Genomic DNA, 21,513 nt, shown 5'->3' on the forward strand with positions numbered 1-21,513 from the left:
TTTGAATCACTGCTAATGGAGACATTTCAAAACTAACTCATATTAGCCAATGTTGATTGGTAAGTGCATGGCTATGAACCCCTCCCCAAACCACTCTTCTACCAATCATTACGCACAGTTCAGGTGTCTCTTTTGTCACCCATCCTCCTTTCCAGAACAATCGTGTGTTACTAAGAAATGACCTTCACCATCAAAGCAAGCTCAACGATCTCACCAACAATGTTTCAATCAGGTAGTGATCTATATACCAATTATTACGGACTTTTTAGATAACACAAATAAATATTATTAATAATAATAAATCAAAAGTTTGTTAAATACTTGGTCATCATTATCAATATTTAACATGAAGCTATACTTATTTCTGTGTTATGAATATTGTAAAATTAATAAATTTAGTTTAATCCTTTATCCCAGTGAGAGCAAACAAAGTTTGTGCCTGAAAATATCTTCAGGGCTGAATATAGTGTTGTACTATCTTATCTGGGTAAGTAGTACAACAGCAAGTAACTCATAGCAAAGGTGGAGCAAGCTACCAACACTCCTATCCCAGTATCTCCCATAATGCAAAACACATCTCCTTGCAGATATGTATACTGTTATGCATTAAGGGATTGGCCACTACCCAGACTAGTTTCGACCTTTATTGAGCCCTCTTCAGTGGGAGCCAGGCCTAGAGTTGGAGATACCAGGCAGAAGCAGTAGCAAGGTCATCTTTACCTATAGGAGTTGCCAAAAGGTTTGCCATCTTTTTTTTATTAAATTACTCTGGATTTAGAGAAAGATGTTGAAAGTTTATTTTGGCCAATATTATAGTCTAACCTAGTGAAAAATAAATTTTCAACATTGTAAAATTAAATCTGTGGTTTGTACTTTTAGTGTAGTAATTTTCCTTTCCCAACTCATTACCTCATTTCTACTAATTTAAATTAAGATAGGCATTGAATAAAAGTTTCAATATTTAAAAACAGCTATTTTAAAAACAAGGAGTACAATTTATAGATATAAGTTTAAAAGGGGGTACACAAGTGGAAAAAGGTTGGGAACCACTGTACTAGACTATCAGAAAAACCACCATTTTACATTTGCTTCTAGAAGCTAACCCAAGGAACTTTTTCAGCCAGTTCTCCTGAGTTAGTCAATCTTTGGATCAGGGAAGCAGAGTTTCCCTTCCTGGAAACTTAGGTTTTCAATCCCATAACTCAATAAAACCTACCACACAATTAACACTTTTTCACAAAATACACAATTTTAAGTTATGGATCACAAGATGGTGGAAGTTATCATAATCTCTTCCTTGGATGCCTGTTAAATCATTGATGGACTTGGTCCAGCTATTAGTGATGGCTAAATGAGAAGGATGGGTGCTCACTGATCTTCAAAAATGTAGTAAGGGCTAAACAGCTTTGCCAGCTCCCATTGAGGAATAAAAGGTGTTAAAAATTTTACTTTTTATATTTATTTAACCATCAAAATACCATATATAGTTGCCATCGAAAGAACAGAAGAGTGTGTGTACAATTCACACGGCATGAGGTATTTCATCAGATTTTAACAAGTAACTCCCAATTTTTTTAATGTGATCAACTTTTGTGGCATGAGAACTACTTTATTATTATTATTATATTATGTGACACCTCCAGGGAGTCCAAAGACTCATCGAGGGAGAGTGTGCCAACAGCATTGAACGACTGATCCCCTTCCGACTACTAACCACGTTCAAACTTGCCTAATTTTTTGCATGAGCCATTAGTAGCAGAGGCTCTACCAATCGACCAACCTTTGCAGGCAATATGTCACTTTTGAACATGACAGGATACAAGGCCTGTAAATAAATGTTGTGTTGGGACAGAGGTCAAGGACAAGTAATCTGTTGAATTCTTAAAGAGATGGAGGTTAAAGTCCTTGGAAAATATTCCATAGGGAAGGATGATCCACAGAACCAAAGTAGATAAAATAAAAAACTCAGAGTGACAGGTTAGGTTAGTCTTCAAGTTGAACTATTAAAAGATGTTGGGATAGCTGCTTGTGTTCCTATAGACTTAGTAGAAATAGGGGCATAAAGGGTGCCAGCTCTGCTAAACTATATCCTTCTATGAGACAGTGGCTTAGAGAAGGGTCATCAATCAACTAAACTGCTACTTTGAACTGAATAAGAATTCTTAGAGAGATCTTAGGTGAGAGATTCCAAAGAGGAGGGGTAACCTTGTGCAGAATAGACTGCCAAAATTTAATTTCAGATTTAATTTGGTAGAGCTTACTACTAGTTTCTCTATTCCAAGATGACTACCACTAGGACAGAAGTTTGTGTCTGCTGGTCTTCCAGTAATCAGTCTATGATATAGGCAGATGGTTGGCATTTGAGAAACAAGTTGAACTAGCTGCAGAATCTAGAGTCTTGTTTCCCTTAATCCCAATATGGCTTGGAATCCAACAGAAGCTTAAAAGGAGAGAAGGAACAACTAGAGCAAAAAAATTAACTGGAATCTGAAGAGGTCAGAGACATAATGTGCTTCGGCCGAGCAAGGGTCACTCTGATAAGAGAGATCTAGTCTTGACTGTTAAGCTGAACATTATCAAAAGTATTATAATAATAATAATTACAGGCATACTTTGGTCATATGACCCATTAGGTTCCAGACCACTGCGGAATAAAAATTTCATTGTATAGTGAATTGCTACTGTTTTTACTGTATGTAATAGTTTAATATCTAATCTACACACGAAAGGCCACAAGACCTATCGCACATTAGTGTCATGTGTGGGCAAGAGGAATAGAAGAAAGCAGGAATCTATGCACATTTTGCTTGAACAGCTGAGGGTTGTAATCATTAGGGAAGATTAGGGTGGGGAAGACTATTCCCAAGAACAAAAGTAAATCGAATGAAAGAGGAGGCAGTGAAGTTGATTTGGTGAGTTATGAGATACTTCCTATATGGATGAAAAACTTTGATGAATTGCTTATTCAATACCTCAAATATATATCTTCTGCAACAGCTATGAACTGACCATTTTCATATACTAACATCATTTACCAAAATCATTCTTTCTTACTTTCTTCTACTTTCCACAGATTAAAAGAACATCCTAGGATTTTATTTTGGCCTAACTCCAATTGCTGCTCATACCTTATTTTAGTTATCTTTAGCAATCTAGTTATTTTCCTGGTTTGTTTGTATCTTGGGTGTTTTATGATGCAAGGACAACGTGGTCATATTGTGCCAGTAAATTATCAATGCAGTATACAAGTTAAAAAATGGTAAAAATTAGCATAAATTGATATTAAAAATGTACATAAATGTAGTTCTAAAAAGAAAGGTTTAAAAAAACAAGTATATCAAAAATGCATACAAAGCAGTTGTAAATGATCAATGAAAAGTGTGAAAAGTTCATAAAACAAAAATAAGCATAACAAGGTATTAAATAGGTATACACAAGAAACTGTAAATAAAAACAGTGAAAACAATCTATATATAGCAAAAGAAATTCTGTAAAAAAATTAAAAACAAAAGAAACATCTGTTGAGTGAGATAAAACCTCTCTGACAGTACACGACTCAGATTGATTGTGAATATTGTTAAAATAATGATTGTGCTTGTTTACGAAATGAGGATAGTCAATTAAAATATGAGCAATGGGGGAATCCAGCATTACAAAACTCACACACTGGTATACTGTCACCCCCCCCCCCTCATTAGGAAGGAGTGTGTGAGGTGACTATGACTTATGTGGATCCAAGAAAGCACAACTTCACATTTGAGCACAAATTCAACACAAATTGAACACAAAGTTCAAGCAAATTTCAACCTTGTGCAGACTAGACTGACAAAATTTAATTTCAGACATAATTTGGTAGAGCTTACTACTAGTTTCTCTATTCCAAGATGACTACCACTAGGACAGAAGTTTGTGTCTGCTGGTCTTCCAGTAATCAGTCTATGATATAGGCAGATGGTGGGCATTTGAAAAACAAGTTAGAAACAAGTAATTAGGTGATCATTGAAACTTTTACTAATTATTTTGTTCTATTTTACAACACAATGCTATCCTATTATATGTTTCTATTATGTGTATATGCAATTTCATAGGACAGATTGTGATTCGATGTGTGAAACATCAACCTGTTTTCAGTTAAGCACTCCACATATAAAATTTCATTTTGCTCTTTTTTTGCTTTTTTTTTTGTTTTTAATTGAAATCCTAACAAAATATATTAAATTCTATCCAATCAGAATGGAATTATCATCTGCCTGAAATTTTTTGGCAATTTAATTTTTCAATTTGTGTTAAAAAAGGACAAATCACAACCAAAACTGAACCAACTATATATACAACTTTTAGTTCTTTTGGAAATCCTGAATCAGTTTGAAAACAGAATGAGCTTAACGGATATTTATATGGATTTCTAATATCAATGTAAATTATTAGGTTAATTAGTATAGCTTGGGTCAGGTTAATAAGGCTGTGGGAATGGATGACATATAACCACATATGGAATGTGCAAAAGAATTATCTATCCCCTCAACCTAGTTATTTGATTAAAATCTTGCTGTGAGAAAGGTTCTTAAGGAGTGCAAAGAAGGCAAAATAATACGACTCTACTAGCATAGTTCAAGGATAGAAGTTTCCAATGGTATAGACTAGTCTATATATCTGCAATTGTGGTCAATGTATCAGAGAAACTGATTAGGAATAGAATAGAGGATTGGGTGGATGATATAGTATTCTCTATGGTAGCCAGCATGACTCTTTGAAGGGCAGGACTTATTTTAGCAATCTGCTTACATTTTATGATAAGGTGCCAAATGTGTTGGACTCTGCTCTGATAAATTATTATATCACATGTTAATTGCCATTTTTTAAATAGTTGTTTATTCAGTTTGTATAAGCGGCAGAAGATGGGATTGGATAACAGATTGTTAGATAGACTGAGGATTGGCCCTTCTGAATGATGCTATCAAGTGGTGTAGGATAATGCAGTGTCTCAGAAACAGATGATGACCAGTGGTATTCCTCAGAGTTCTGTTCTTGGGCACTACTCTTTAACTTATTTGTTAATGATATTTTAAGTGGAATGACTTGAGGATCTTCAACTATTTTCTGATGATGGAAAGTTGAAGAGAATAATAGGGAGCTGAATGTAATGCTGGAAAAAATGCCAGATCTAATATAAACTTGATTTTTATAAGGAGCATTGCTGATGTTAATTCCCAACAGGAAGATCTGAATAGACTTTTTTTAGCTTGGTCAAATGAGTAGGGAATTTAGTCTTAATATTAATAAATGCAAAGTATTACAGTTTGGGATGTGGAGATATAATGTTATATACTGTTCAGGTGGAGCTATGTTTCAGGAAGTGAATGAGATTTGCTATATGGTGATGGTTAACAGTGGATTGAAATTTAAAGATGTGATGAACTAGAGTGTGAAGAATTCGATTTTTTACAGACAGTGGTAGCTGAATGGAATTCATTGCCAGAATGCATTGTAAATGTGGAGCAAGAGAGTACATTTACATAGGCATACTCCTACTATGAGTATGCCTACTCCATGGAGGATACTGTAATAATAATAATAATAATAATAATAATAATAATGACAACAGGCATAAAATCTAACTTAAAATAATTTGCCTATGGCTAAAAAAAAATTTTTTTTTGAAAGTTGTTATCCTTTTATCAAAAATACCTAACAATTATTATTGTTATTACTATCCCACAGGGCTCAGTACTCGGACCTGTATTGTTTAACCAATATCAATGACGTTGTCAATGGATTGCAGGGGGGGGGGATATTCAGTTGTTTGCAGATGATGCGAAGCTGGGAAGGGTTATTAGTAATAGTGCAGATGCAGCAGCCCTGCAAGAGGATTTGAATAAACTAGACAGATGGGAGAATGAATAGGGGTATTGGTTTAATGCAACAAAATGTAAAGTCTCGAAGTTTGGGATACATCGATGGAAGGGTGCATACTCGATTGAAGGAGCTGTACCAGAGGAAGTAGGGGAGACAAGAGATCTGGAGGTCATGATTGATAGAAAACTGAAATTCAGGGAACAGGTAACCCAGAGGATTGCTGCAATACTGAGAAGGACACTGACCTACAGAGATAAAAGAGTTATTGTTATGTTGTATAAGACCCTGACCAGACCACACTTAGACTATTGTTCTCAAATTTGGTCCTCAGGATTTGAAGGGGATAAATTAACTGTGGAAAGGGTACAGAGGTGGAGTTTCATGACTATAGAATGTTAGTTATGAGGATCAGCTGAGGGAAAGTGGGACTGCAGAGTTTGGTGGTTGAAGAAGGAAAGGTGATATGATTGAGACTTTTAAACTGTTTAGAGGTAGTTACAGGGTTGACACTAGGGAGTTCTTTCAGTTGGTGGAACAGCAGGAAGGAGCGATGACAAGGGGCCATCCCTGGATGTTGCAAAATGAAGCTGTGAGCAAGAGGGTGATGAGTGGTTTCTTTGTATGGAGGGTGGTTGAACCGTGGAATGCACTGCCTGATAGAGTGGTGAGAGCAAGAATGGCCAATGAGTGGTATGATAGACATTGTGTTTCCTAGGAAGGACCTCCTACGATGAGTCTTTTGACTCCATGGAGGCCTGAATAATAATAATAATTAGTTGTGTTAGATCAGGAATGTAAGGATTCCATGCCTGTCTGGTTGACATTTTCTTTGCCAGTGAACCACCTCAGTTGATTAATTTGAATGTATTTACCAAACTGCAAAGTAGTGATATTCTGAGATGAAGGATAAGAGAAGATAAAACTGGAAAACATACTACAATTATTACTTAAATTTCATGAATATGCTGTACTAGCCTGATTAGTCGAGTGGTTGGTCTATCTGTTCTCCAGCCAAAAGGCTGTGGGTTCGAATCCCACCATGGGCATGGATGTTTGTGATTGTCTGTGAAAATACTAGTAGGTGGTAAATGGAGTTGGTGCAGATGATGATGGTAGTTGCGGTTTGCTGTAGTTGGTGGATTGACTGGTAGAGATGGAGAGTTGTAGTGTAGGTGCCCTCCTTTGATGAGCCTTTGGACTCAAGTAATAATTTTTAATTATTAAGGTGCCGCGTAATAATAATAATAATTTTTATTTATTTATTTATTATTTTTTTTTTGAGGAATGGAGGACTTAATCACCTATTGAAACTAGAGATATTTCAGATTATAATTTATTTTCCTATGATTCATCTGAGATGTAAAAACACCTCACTTTGGGAGCACTTCATGATATAAATGTAAAAATTTCCTATTTGAGAAGTGCCAAATAACATCAAAACTGCAATCATGTATTTCTATTCAAATATTTCTTTTTCTTTTCATAGCACATGATCTTTACAGAACCAAATTTTATTCCCAATTTTCTTCATTCTTTCCAACACCACTACCACAAGAAAAAATTAACATATAAGTTATTTTCACTATTTCTTTGCACCAAACATAAAAAAATAATTATATAAATGACTTATTATTAATAACAGTATTGCTTTAGATGCATATTACACAAAACAAATTCTTAATTAGCTTTACATTAAAAGCAAGGAGGGTGACTTGGTTGACACTGATGGGAGGAAATACTATAATCTTGGAATCTATATATTGTGGAAGATATAGTGGAGATACTTAATGAGCAGTTCATAAAGATAAAAGGCTTTCATTCTTGTGAATGTGACATCATGGAGAGATTGAGAACAGTTGATGATGGGGAGGGGAGATTGAATATAAGTGAGCAAGAGGTGTACGGTGAATTGAGCAAACTTGATGAAGCAAACTAGATTGAGCTGTGGGTATAAACTAGATAGATAAGGCTGTGGGACTTGATAATTTATCACCACGTATTTTGAAGGAATGTGCCAGGGAGTTGGCATCTGGCTTGATATATTTGTTTAATATGAACTCTACAATGGGTGGAGTTCCAAAGGAGTGGCTGAAAAGCAAGATTATACCACTTCATAAAGGAGGAGACAGAATTCTAGCATCAAATTATAGGCCAATCTATGTGTCAGGTATTGTGAGTAAAGTGTTGGAGAGGCTGATAAGAACCAGGATCCACAATTGGGTTTTCAACGATGGTAGTATCTCTGATGGACGGCATGGATTTGCTAAAGGGAGGTCATGTTTTAGTCATTTACTTACTTATCACAATAACGTGACAGCTTCATTAGACAAGAGGATGGATACACAACAGTAGTATACTTAGATTTGGAAAGGCTTTTGATAGATTACCACATGATAATTTGATAGTCAAATTAGAGTGCATGGGGTTGGATATTAGATTAGTGCATTGGATCAGAGACTGGCTATCTGATAGGTATCAGCAGGTTGAGTATGGGGGAGGAATATTCAGGAAAATGAAAGTCACCAGTAGCGTGCCTCAGGGATCAGTTATAGGGCCACTGCTGTTTACCTTGTATGTTAATGATATTGGCAAAGATTTGAATGTAGTTGTTCATATTCAGTTGTTTGCAGATGAAACAAAGTTCGAATGAATCATGAAGAGTAGAAAAGATGTAGCCTTACAAGAAGAATTGAATAAATTGAGTGAATGGGAATGGGGATATGAGTTCAATGTTGTAAAATGCAAGGTTTTAAAATTTGGGAAACAAAGATGGGATGTAGAATTTATGCTTGGTGGGGATATATTGTTGGAGGTGGAGGAAATAAGAGATCTTGGGGTGATAGTGGATAAGATTTGAAATTTAGGGGACACATGGCCAAAATTGTGAGGACAACACAAAGAATTCTGGGAATGATGATGAGGGCAGTGACTTGTAGAAGTAAGGAGATTCCTGTTCCATTGTATAAAGCTTTGATTAAGCACACATACTTCTGTGCACAGATTTGGTCACCTGGTTTTTTAAAAGGATGAAGAGATGTTGGAAAGGGTCCAGAGATGACTTACTAAGATAGTTTCTGATCTCTGGAATGTCAAATATGAAGAAAAGTTGAGAAGATGCAATTTACACAGTCAAGTGGATAGGAAGAAGAGTGGTGATATAATAGAGACCTACAAGTTAGTAAGGGATTGTTACAGGATGAATGTTGGAGAGGTTTTACAGCAAATGGTGGGAGATCAGGGGAGAACCAGAGGACATCCCTGGAAACTGTATTCACAAACTCTCCCCTTTCAGCCATATTGCTGAGAGGGGAGGTGGTGGGAGAGTTTGTGAATGTATCTGACTGTATGAATAGGTTTTTTATATACAGAGAAAGAAAGAGAAAGAAAGGAAGGCATGTTACTAAGGTGTCTAGGAAGGGTAGACTGTTGTTATTTATTTATATCTGAGTTCTGAAAAGGAGGGTGTGAGAAGCAGCTTTCTTGCATGCAGAGTTGTGAATGATTGGAATGCCTTACTGAGAGTGTGGTGTCTGCAGAATATTTGAGTGTGTTTAGGTGATGGTATGATGAGCTGTGTGTATGACAAAAGGACTTCCTAGATGAGTCTTTGACTCCATGGGGTCTTGGGATAATAATAATAATAATGGTGAATGTTTGATATGGATGGGTTTTTTTTATTATACTTCTTTCTGTAGTTAGAGGAAACTTATAATTCTTTTTATTTATTTATTTTTTTCTGCTGAATTATTAATTTGATGATTTGTAATTTCTTTGTCTTTGAATTGTCTTTTTTTTTTAAGGAAACCATAGGTTTTCAATGACTAACCTTTGAACGAATTGTGTTTTTGGTGAATTATCCATAGACATTTTTTTTTTTTTTAAAAGGAACTGTATTTCATTGAACTGCTTTAGCTTCTTCAACAAAATATTTTTATAGTTAACTGTAGTTTAACAACTAGTTATGTGTTTATTTGTTTATTGGTACATTTCTATTCAAGGAATTGCATAATAAACTGCCTTTTGATAAATTATTTTCAGGGAATTTTCTGCATACTGTTCAATGTGATAAGTGTGATCATTATGGGTTATTTTAATTATGGCAATATAGACTGGAATGAAGAGATAGCAACTGGAAGTAAAGAAAATGAGTTTCTTGAGTTTTTGAGGGATAACTACCTCAGACAGTATGTACCAGAGGGCACAAGAGGATTAAGGGTCTTGGATTTGGAAATCTCATCGGAGGATGTAATTATCAATGAGGTATCAAATCATCCCCCAATTAGTGAAAGTGACCATGAGGTGATTACTTGGGTGGTTGCCAGCAGTGCAAGGACCCATCTGAAAAAAGGGTATATGTGGAACTACAAGGAGGGTGATTATGAAGAGCTCAGGAGACAGCTTGCAGGTGTAGCACGGAATGAGGAGTTAGCTGGAAAAGAGATCAATGCAGCTTGGGGATTTTCAAAAAATATTTAGTGGATGCAATGTCTAAATGTATACCATGGGTGAGAAGGTTAAATAAGGTAGGTGTGGGATGGATGAATAAAGAGATTAAGCATGCAATATAGAGAAAAAGGGCATTGTGGAGGCAGCATAAGAGAGGTGGAAGTAACCAATTTCATGAGGTCTACAAAGACCAGGCAAGGACGGTGACTTGGTTGGTGAGAGTAGCTAAAGAGAGGTATGAACAGCAGTTAGCTAATGAAGCTAAAAAGAATCCTAGGGAGTTCTTTCGATATGTAGCCAGCAAAAGAAAGAATGATTATGGAAGGATGACATTGATTGGAGGAAATGGTATAAAGACAGCTGTTGCAGAATGTGTGGTGGAGATACTTAATGAGCAGTTCATAAAGATCTTTCAATCTTGTGAATGTGACTTCATGGAGGGATTAAGAGCAGTTGATGATGGGGAGGAGAGACTGACTTTAAGTGAGCAAGAGGTGTTTGGGGAATTGAGTAAACTAGATGTAAATAAGGCTGTGGGACTTGATAATATATCACCGCGTATTCTGAAGGAATGTGCCAGAGAGTTGACACCTGCCTTGATATATTTTTTTAATACGAGTCTTGCACTTAGTCAAGTCCCTAAAGAGTGGAAGGAGGGCAAGATTGTGCCACTTCATAAAGGAGGTGATCGAACTCAAGCATCAAACTATAGGCCTATCTGTGTGTCAGGTGTTGTGGTTAAGTTGTTGGAGAAGCTTGTGAGAACTAGATCCAGAGTTGGGTGGACAACAATGGTATAATCTTTGATGGACAGCATGGATTTGCTAAAGGGAGGTCGTGTTTTAGTAATCTACTTACTTATTACAATAAAGTGACTGCTTCCTCGGACAGAGGAGAAGGATACACAGTAATATACTTGGATTTCGCAAAAGCTTTTGATAGAGTACCACATGATAAGTTGACAGTCAAACTAGAGCAGATGGGGTTGGATATTAGATTAGTACATTGGATTGGAGACTGGCTATCTGATAGGTATCAACAAGTTGTGTATGGGGGTGCAATATTCAGGAAAAGGAAAGTCACTAGTGGAGTGCCTCAGGGATCTGTTTTAGGGCCATTACTATTTAACTTGTATATTAATGATATTGGCGAAAATTTGGATGGAGATATTCAGTTGTTTGCAGATGATGAAAAGTTGGGACGAACCATAAAGAGTAGTGAAGATGTTGTGGCCTTGCAAGAAGACTTGAATAAATTGGGTGATTGGGCAAGCAAATGGGGATGTGAGTTCAATGTTGCAAAATGTAAGGTTTTAAAATTTGGAAAACAAAGATGGGATGCAGAATTTATGCTTGGTGAGAATATATTGTTGGAAGTAGAGGAAATGAGAGATCTGGGAGTGATAGTGGATAAGGATCTAAAATTTAGGGGACACATCGCCAAAATTGTGAAGACAACACAAAGACTTCTGGGAATGATGAGGAGGAAACTGACGTGTAGAAGTAGGGAGATTCTTGTTCCATTGTATAGGCTTTGATTAGGCCACACATGGACTATTGTGCCCAGATTTGGTCACCTGGTTTTCAGAAGGATGAAGAGATGTTGGAAAGGGTCCAAAGGCGACTGACTAAGGTAGTTTCTGACCTCTGGAATGTCGAGTATGAGGAAAGATTGAAAAGATGTAATTTGCAGAGTCTAGTGGAGAGAAGGAAGAGGGGAGATATGATAGAGACCTACAAGTTGGTAAGGGGTTGTTATAGGATCAATGGTGGAGAAGTTCTACAGAGAATAGTGGGAGATCAGGGGAGAACCAGAGGTCATCCCTGGAAACTGTATAAAGAGGGTGTGAGTAGGAGAGTGAGAGGCAGGTTTTTTTCGTGCAGAGTTGTAAATGATTGGAATGCCTTGCCTGAGAGTGTGGTGTCTGCAAGGAGTTTGAATGTGTTTAAGACCCGGTATGATGAGATGTGTGTGAGATAAAAGGACCTCCTAGATGAGTCTTTGACTCCATGAGGTCTTGTTTAATAATAATAATAATAATATCCAAACATAGGTATTATAAAAATGTGCAAGAAAATTGACAGCCTCTTCTGATCAAGTTTTTCTATCTGAGTTCTGAAAAGGAGCTAAGCAAGTGTGGAAAATAGTTTGGATTCAGAAAATTATGAATCAATCAACACCTGAGAAGATAGGTAAGGTACTGAAGAAGTTGGTAATAGGAAAAATTTGAGAATGGGAGAGGAGGAAAGTGGTTTTGTGGATAGAAGGCCTTGCCTTAGTAATTATCTCACATTTTTTACAATAAAAAATTGAAGCTTACTGCTGGACTTTGCAAAGGAATTTGACAGGATACCACATGGAACACTCAATGTAAACTGGAGCAAAAATAGAGATTGAAATAAAGCTATCCTCTTATTTGCATAAGAGTATGGCTGACAGATAGAAAGTAAACAGTAGTATAAAGAGGAACTGAATATAAGAGAAGGTGATGCTGTTTAATGTGTAATTAATGATACAGGAATATTTTTTCTCCCTCACCCATTTTATATCACACTGAATGGCATACGGTAACTCCCATACTGTATTGGATTTTGGAAAGAAAACCTCTGCTGGAAGAAAAAGATGTGGTGCAGCTGTAGGATATTCTTTCCACACAGAATGAGCAGGACAATCACAAAGATTCATGCCCCCGCCCCCTCATTTGAACCCACAATATGTTGGACAGCATTTATACTATCGACTCATTCAACCAAGTCGGTAGGAAATTATTTCAGTGGAAATATTCAGTTGTTTGTTGATGAAGGCAAGTTAGAAAGAGAGAGATAGAGGGAGAGAGATAGTCAATGAAGATGGCAGAGATCCTGGAGGAAGACTTAAATAGACTGGCAGTGTAGACAAAGGATAACAGTTGCCATGCCATTTTAACATGGCTAAGTGTAAGATCATGCACTTGGGAAAGAGATCACAAGATCTATATTACATTGACTGAACTAGATGGCAGAAAATTAATGCTGCCAGGTATTTGGGGGTAACTGTGAACAGGAATCTGAAGTTGAGAGAGCATTACTGTAAAGGCAGAGCAAACTGAATACGAGATTACCTCGATGATAAAGAACACACAGTGATAAGTACATATAAGTAGGGTGTTTTTCCTCTTTATTAGGCTTTAATAAGGCCACAACTCAAGAATGCATATATCTCGTTGCCTAGAATCCTAAGTGGCAGAAAGAATCCAAAAGTTCAATAATATCCATGGCTTGTTGTAGTCTTCTACCTCAGGGTAAACTATAAACAAATACCTTCAGGAAAAAAATTTCAAAAAAACTGCAAAAAGTAAGGTTTTAGAACTCATTGCAAATAGCCCCAATGGGAAAATCAAGTGAGTTATAATTCACTCTTAATCTAGTAAATTTCTTTTACAGATCTGATGAAGGGGAAAAGAAATCACAGGTTCAATAAGTCCATCATGCCAGAAAGATACCAGTTATCAGTAACCTCAGTATCTTACTGAGTCTAGTGCTGAGATCTCAATAAAGGTGAAAACCAGTCTGGATAGTGACCATTCCTTAATATACATGTCCAAATGGAAATGTATGTCTGTGCATTGTGGAATACCGATGTGAAGTGAAGTAAATAGCTACTATTTACAATCAGTCTAATCACAAAGCGTTTTTACTCACAAACTTTGTTTACTTTCACTCGGGTAAAGGATTAAACACAAATATAATTTCTTGTCAATTATAATTTACTTTAGAACCATGTGATAAAAACTTTCTACATCTACTGTGCAACCACAGATGCGAGATCCCTCAACACTTCTACACTGTCAGAAGAAGGCGATTCCATTCCGATAATAGAGTAATCAATGCGTTTCATGGGATGAGTGTTTATTATTATACGTCAGAAAATTAGCTTTTTTTTTATGAAAATTCTAGTTTTTAAAGTGATAACTATTTTACCTGTACAATATTTGGAAACTTTTAAGAATAAAGCACTTGATTTCCAGTGTTGGTAATGAATTCATACATTGCCGTATTCCTTTCTCCCCTTCAACATGAATTGACTCTTCTTGGCAAATTGCCAGCCGAGGGTCTCCGCTCTGTGGTTGGACAGTACCTGAACCTTATTCCTGATGCTTCAAGCATTTGTACACAATAGTGACTGAGTAATGACTTGCAGTAATGGTACTGAGTTGTATCCACAACCATCCTTGTAATGTATCCTTGTCATTACATCTTGTAATGGCTCTCGCTCATATTCAAGATCTAAGAAAGAATACTGATAATAGTTTTGTTCATTACTATTTTCCATTCACTCTCTCTCTTCTGAGTGAATATTATGATAGCAGGTCACAATCTATTTGCACATAGTTTGTACGATTAACAACTTCTCATTTAATAACACTTTCTCTGCATATCCAACCTTAAATCCAGTGAAGAGCATTCATTAGTCTTATAAAAATCCTTTCATCTACTAAATTTGCTTCATCTATATCTATAACCTACACACACCATTCTTCTCAACATGTTCGCTGCCACGCTCCTTGGGCATAGTTTGTTACCGCACACCAATCACTTTCACTTCTTCAAGGTCAATACGAGTTATCTCGTAGCTGGCTTATCAGACAGAACTTTGTTTCATACGCCAACTAAGAGTAATCTCGTATCATCCCCCCACACACACACCTATGTCTTACATGCGCTGACGACTGTGTCAATTGAGTTCAAAGTCAGTGATATTCAGCATTCAGTGCAGTAAGGTTTATTGCGTCTAGTCTTACAATTATTTAAAATTATCTAAATAAAAACCTTCAATTACACCAAGGCCAGAAAAAGAAAGCTTACTGATGAGGAATTAGAAGCTTACGCTAATATGGGCGATGATGAATGGAATGAATTATTTGGTTCCGATTTCAAAGATGATTATAATCCTACAGATGACTCTAGCGATGACTCAGATTATGATATATCATTATATCGTATATAAATATATGTATATGTTGAAAAAACTTCAAAAAATTGTTTTATTTGCATTGATAAAACACAGTTTATGCAACAATACTTCTTATAATATACTATACTTTGCTGAATTTATTTTCCTTCTACCAAGCCCCCAGACGTGCTCTCCACTTTATTCACAAGCCAAGGGTCCAAATTAATGTGCTTATACTCAGGGTTAAGCCGTGCATGGCATAGGAGGTCGGTAATCGACATACAAGTATATTCGTAGTTGGCAGCGAACGTGTTAAACAATGCACTGACTTATTTGCAATAATAGCTCTTCTTCATCTATTCTCACACGTTAAAAACAAATATATTATTATTGTAAGGGCACTTCCATGGAGTACGAAGACATATTGCGGGAGACCCAAACTATTAACATTAACAGACAAAGCACTGACAACTGACTCTGGCAACCCATTCCACTCATTCAAAACCCCACTACTACCACACCTTTATTCAATTTCCAGGGATGATTCCTTGTTCTGGCCAATCGAGCCAAGTGCTGAAATATTTCCCCTGCATAAATCCTATAAAACACTTTAAGCAACTTAAATCTTTATATCATATCCCCCCCCCCTTTTTTTTCTCCTATTAACCAAATTCTACAATCCACACATCTTCAATCTATTTCTCATAGGGAATATTCCACAGACCACTCACTATCTTGGTCACTTGCCTCCAAATTTTCTCCATTGCTACCTCATCTCCAAGAAACCCAGAAGACCAGACCTGAGCACTTGGAATCTATTTATCCAAAAACATAACTTTACATTTCTTGACATTAAACTGATACCCATTATCTTTTGCCCATACTGATAGCCTATTTAAATCATCTTGCAAGCTCTTCACAATGCCTTAATTAACTATTACATTACCTAATTTCGCAACAGCAAACAACTGAATATCCTTTCAGGTTATTTTCTATATCATTTACGTACAAATTAAACAGCAATAGTCCTAGCACTGTACCTTGCAGCACACCTCGATTCTACTCTTTCATATACAACTTTTTGATATCTGTCCAGCAGCCACCCTGTTATTCACTTAACCAGTGCCATATCCATCCTGATTTGTTCTAATTTGCATAACAATATCTCTCTGTCTACAACTACCCCTAAAGGAAATCCCACAGAACATCATGTGGTATTCCAGTGGTGTTCAACCTTTTTTACTGCACAAGCTACTTTTCTATAAAAAGTTATTCAGTGATCTACTCTCTTATATATAAGTTATTCGGTGATCTACTCTCTTATAAGTTATTAAGCGATCTACTCTCTTATAAAGATCACGTTCCCCCAACCCGATATATGATTATGCACAAATAAACAACTAAAAATTTTTATATACACAAAGACAACTTTATTTGTGTATATAAAAATTTTTTATCACTTTTAATTATTTTAATACAACAAATATTTTAATACAAAACAAACAAACAAATATATTGGAATAAAATATTTATTTCTCTATTTCGAAAACCAAAGTTAGAAAAAACAACAGATTGATTACAAACTCAGAAGTTACAGGAAATGCTGGTTGATTAAAAAAAAAAAAAGTTAATGTGAATTCTGGCATTCTTTCGACCTCGCAATATTTTCATAGTCAAGTTGATATGAAGAATTGGCCAATCACAGACAATTATCCAAATGATCATTTGTAATTTGGTTTCTTAATTGATTTTTTATGACGGGCATATTTGAAAAAGCGGATTCTGACAAGTATATCGATCCGAAACATGACAGAATTTTTCGTGCAATATCAGTTAATTTTATTTGAAATTTCTGTGATGTTCAATTTTTCTTGAAATGGATTATTGATAAAAGATACAATCATTTCAGTTTTATTAAAATCTTTAAATCTTGAATTTATTTCTTCCTCAACTAATTCTATTTCACGAATAAATTCTTTTAAATCATAGCGAAGCATTTCTTGATTTTGTTCAAAAAATTTTAATAAATATGGGAGATGCCTAAATTCGCGGTCATTTATATTTTCCTATAATAAAAGTAAGTATTGTTGGAAAGTTTTTATTGAACTTAACATGTCAATTAAATTTTTATCTCTACCTTGTAACTCTAAATTTAAATTGCTTAATTTCATACAGAAATCTACTAAAAATGATAAGTGTAACAACCATCTTTTATCACTCAATTGTGGATAAATATCTCCTTTTTCATCAAGAAAAATTTTTATATCGTTAATTAATACAAGAAATCTTTCTAAAAATTGACTTCTGCTGAGGCCAGCGAATATTATTGTACAACAGAAGTTCCCTATCATCATCTCCTAATTTAAATAACCATCATTGCAGGGCCTCTCCTCGAACAGAATTTACAATTTTAAATGTAATATCCAAAACATCTTTTGTGTTTAATCTTTTACTACACAGTACTTGTTGGTGAATAATACAGTTGTACATTAAAAAATCTGGATATCTGTCATCGTTTTTACATAATGAAACAAAGCCTGATTTATTACCTATCATTGCAGGAGCACCATCAGTAGTAACATATACAAGTTTAAAAAGCGGAAGTTTGTGTTGTTTCACAAATTCATCAAATGCCAAAAAAATGTCTTCTTCCCTAGTCCTTTCTAATAATGGTATAATTTTCAAAAGTGCTTCTTTACTTGAATAATCTTAAAATACCATTCGAATAAATACCATTAACTGAGCAATATCAGTGAATTCGTTTGATTCATCAAATTATAATGAAAACGCAACACACTGGTGAATGCCTGACATTAACCTGGCCTGGAAACTTTTCTCCGGCAAATGGGAACTCTTCCTTTCAGCAATTTGAAACCTTGTCTGCGTCCTAGAAGTAGTCTCTCTCTACCAACGTCTCGACCGAGACGCTCCTTTCTGGAAGCGGGAAACTCCTCTCTCAAGCAACGTGGATCCGGAGAGTCTCTCTGATGGCCACTCTGGACCGGGCGGCCTCCTCTCTGACAGCAATTCTGGAACCGGGACCACTTTTGCTTGCTTCAGTCCCTTTTTATTAGGCCTCCTCTGAGACCTCGCATGAAGTTTGGCAACCCCCAAAGAATCGGTATGAGTCTTTCATCTTAAGTTTCAAGTTCGGCATGCCTTTTGTTCTCCTCCGCTTTCTTTTGATTGTAAGTGCCGGCCATCGGAAAGTTGTTTGAACTCTTTCTGACTGACTGACTTCGGAGATGTTTACACTTAGAGCCTGCAAGCCTTTCTCATACATACAAGTTTCAATAATGCTCTTTCTAATGCCGCCATGTACAGCTTCGGCGACAAAAACATTGCCTTTGTTTTTAACACTCTAACATATTCTTATTAAAGCAGTATATACAGTTAGCTTCATAAGTGTTATTTACAAAAACATCTAATACAAACTATACCGAGAAAAACATAAAGTTTATTTTTTTACAATATTCACATGGGACTTAACCTAAGTAAAAAATCTATGTAATGTGCTTTGGAATATTTAACACGTTGACTGCCGTATGAATCAAATACGATTCACACTACATTTTTTCAATGCGTTGAGTGAATCATATTTGATTCGCATAAAGATTTTTCATTCAAGCCGTGTAGTTCACTCGTGCTTCATATCTAAATGAAATGCTTATGGGTAATGGAAATGCTGGGCCTGGTAAACAGGTTTATATAGTTAGCGCAATAGAATTTCAACTACATGTACAACAGGTGGCCTATTATACGGGTTTTATTTTTACCTGATTTAGGCGATTTTCTAATGTTGAATAACACAATAACAATGGTGCTAAATAATTATTTATAATATATGTCATTAGAAATGTGTCAAATCATAAATTTTTCTTCTAAAAAATTGAAGAACTAATAAATAAAAAAATGTCAAATAATAGACAAATAGATATGAAAAAAATAATTAGGTGAAATTATTACTAAACAATTACAAACTACAGTTATGCACAATAGTAAAACAGCGAACACAGTAAAATTTTTCGCACTGAACACATTTCCACTGTGTTTGTGTCACCTTAGATGTTGCATATTTTCTATTGTGTTCTTCTTCTTATTATTATTAAAACAAGACCTCATGGAGTCAAAGACTCATCTAGGAGGTCCTTTTATCTTACACACACATCTCATCATACCGTGTCTTAAACACATTCAAATTACTTGCAGACACCACGCTCTCAGGCAAGGCATTCCAATCACTCACAACTCTGCACGAAAAAAACCTGCCTCTCACTCCCTTACTCACACCCTCCTTATACAGTTTCCAGGGATGACCTCTGGTTCTCCCCTGATCTCCCACTATTCTCTGTAGAACTTCTCCACCATTGATCCTATAACAACCCCTTACCAACTTGTAGGTCTCTATCATATCTCCCCTCTTCCTTCTCTCCACGAGACTCTGCAAATTACATCTTTTCAATCTTTCCTCATACTCAACATTCCAGAGGTCAGAAACTACCTTAGTCATTCGCTTTTGGACCCTTTCCAACATCTCTTCATCCTTCTGAAAACCCGGTGACCAAATCTGGGCACAATAGTCCAAGTGTGGCCTAATCAAAGCCTTATACATTGGAACAAGTATCTCCCTACTTCTACATGTCAGTGTAACTTCTTCAGTTAACTTTTTGTACCAAGATGTACATCTTCTCCTATTACTGGTACTAACCTCTTCTAAAATATGTTTTTCCTTGTCTGAAGTTGAAGTGACATTATTTTCCTTTGGTGTAATTCCTAATAACTCTTTTGTGATTTTTTCTCTAAATTCCGTGATGCTAATGTTTTTATCAGTAACTCGCTTATATACTACAAAAGCATTCACTACAGCAGAACCTAAAAGAATTTCAACTGTGAGGTTTTGGTACCATTTCACACTTCTTCGAAGACAAGAAGCATAGGCTTTTACCTGATCGGATAGATCAATAAAACTTTTGCTTTTGTTATAGTCCATAATAGCTTCCGGCTTTTGCACTTCATTACCATTTCTTGCTGTAAGGGATTTCATTTTGTTTGTGTGTTTTGTTGATAACATAAGCACTTCACGTTTATCGCACCATTTTATTACCACCACCCCTGTGTCACTTTCTTTACCAATTATTTCACTCTTTTTCAATTTCTTCTGGGTAACATCCTGTGGAATTCCCCTTTCGATTTTTTCTCAAAGTAACTATAAGGTGTGTTTGTCTATTCAAAAGTTTGTGTGCTAATTCAATACTGGTATAATAATTATCCACAAATATTGTGCGTCCATGGTCAAGTAGATTCTCACAAAGTCCCATAACAATTGAAGTTGGAACACTGTTAGTAGTATTGGTCTTTTCTGTGCCACAGTATATCTTGAAATCATATGTATATCCATCTTCAATACACAATTTGAATAGTTTTATGCCAAATTTGTGTTGTTTATTCTTGATGTACTGACGAAAGGCAAGACGACCTCAGAAAGGAACTAAAGTTTCATCAACATAAATATTACTCGTGGGCATCATTATTTTCTGGAAATTTTTTCTTATATGATTTATGAGAGGTGTAATTTTATAGTCTTTCAGAAGTATTTCCACCCTCGTTGTCTGTGAAGTGCCAGTTACTGAGAAGAAGATCGAACGATTCCTTCACATAACTTGTTTGATTTCTGTAGAATAGAGGATGTTATTCGACCAATAAAACTCTAATTTTGGCATCTGCACTAAACTGAACCAAATTTGCAGAGCCAAAAATATCTTCATTTCATTGGGATTTGTGTTTTTCCACTTTCTTATCCTTGCTTTTGGTAAAATTGTCTTACTGAGTTTTTGAAGAGCGTAACTGTTAGTTTCTTGCACCATTAGGTCCAGCAGTCCTTCATCAACAAATATAAAAAAGAAGTCTACAGGCTGTTTATCGTGCATTTCTTCAATAACATTTTGTTTTATCCCAAAATTATTATCCACAAACTGAAAATGTTTTAGATTATCACCTGTAATTTCATTCCATTTCTTATAACATCATCAATTGTTTGTTCTACAGAATGAGCAGCAGTAAACTGAGATGTACTAGGAGCAAAAACTTCGGTATTACCAGTTGTAGATACGTTTATTCTCTTTCTAGCAATGAGAGAATCAGAATCTGAAGACACAGAACTAAGATCACTTCCATTGTAACTTTCCGATGAATATTCGTATGGTTCGTCATCAGATAGAACTTTATTTATCAAGGCTTCTAAATGACATTGCTCTTTTTCGTAGTCTCCCATATTAGGGC

The 21,513-nt window shown here is 35.8% G+C and overlaps 1 protein-coding gene across 1 annotated transcript in view; it reads right to left on the reverse strand.

The window, feature by feature from the left end:
• Cad74A (cadherin 74A) overlaps positions 1–21,513 on the reverse strand; it is an 850,889-nt gene that overhangs the window by 221,903 nt on the left and 607,473 nt on the right. The gene's annotated exons all lie outside the window — the stretch shown is intronic.

This window comes from Typopeltis vanoorti, chromosome 8 (genome assembly GCF_054136105.1).
Source record: "Typopeltis vanoorti isolate ZY-2024b chromosome 8, IOZ_Tvanoo_1.0, whole genome shotgun sequence".
NCBI lineage: Eukaryota > Metazoa > Arthropoda > Arachnida > Uropygi > Thelyphonidae > Typopeltis > Typopeltis vanoorti.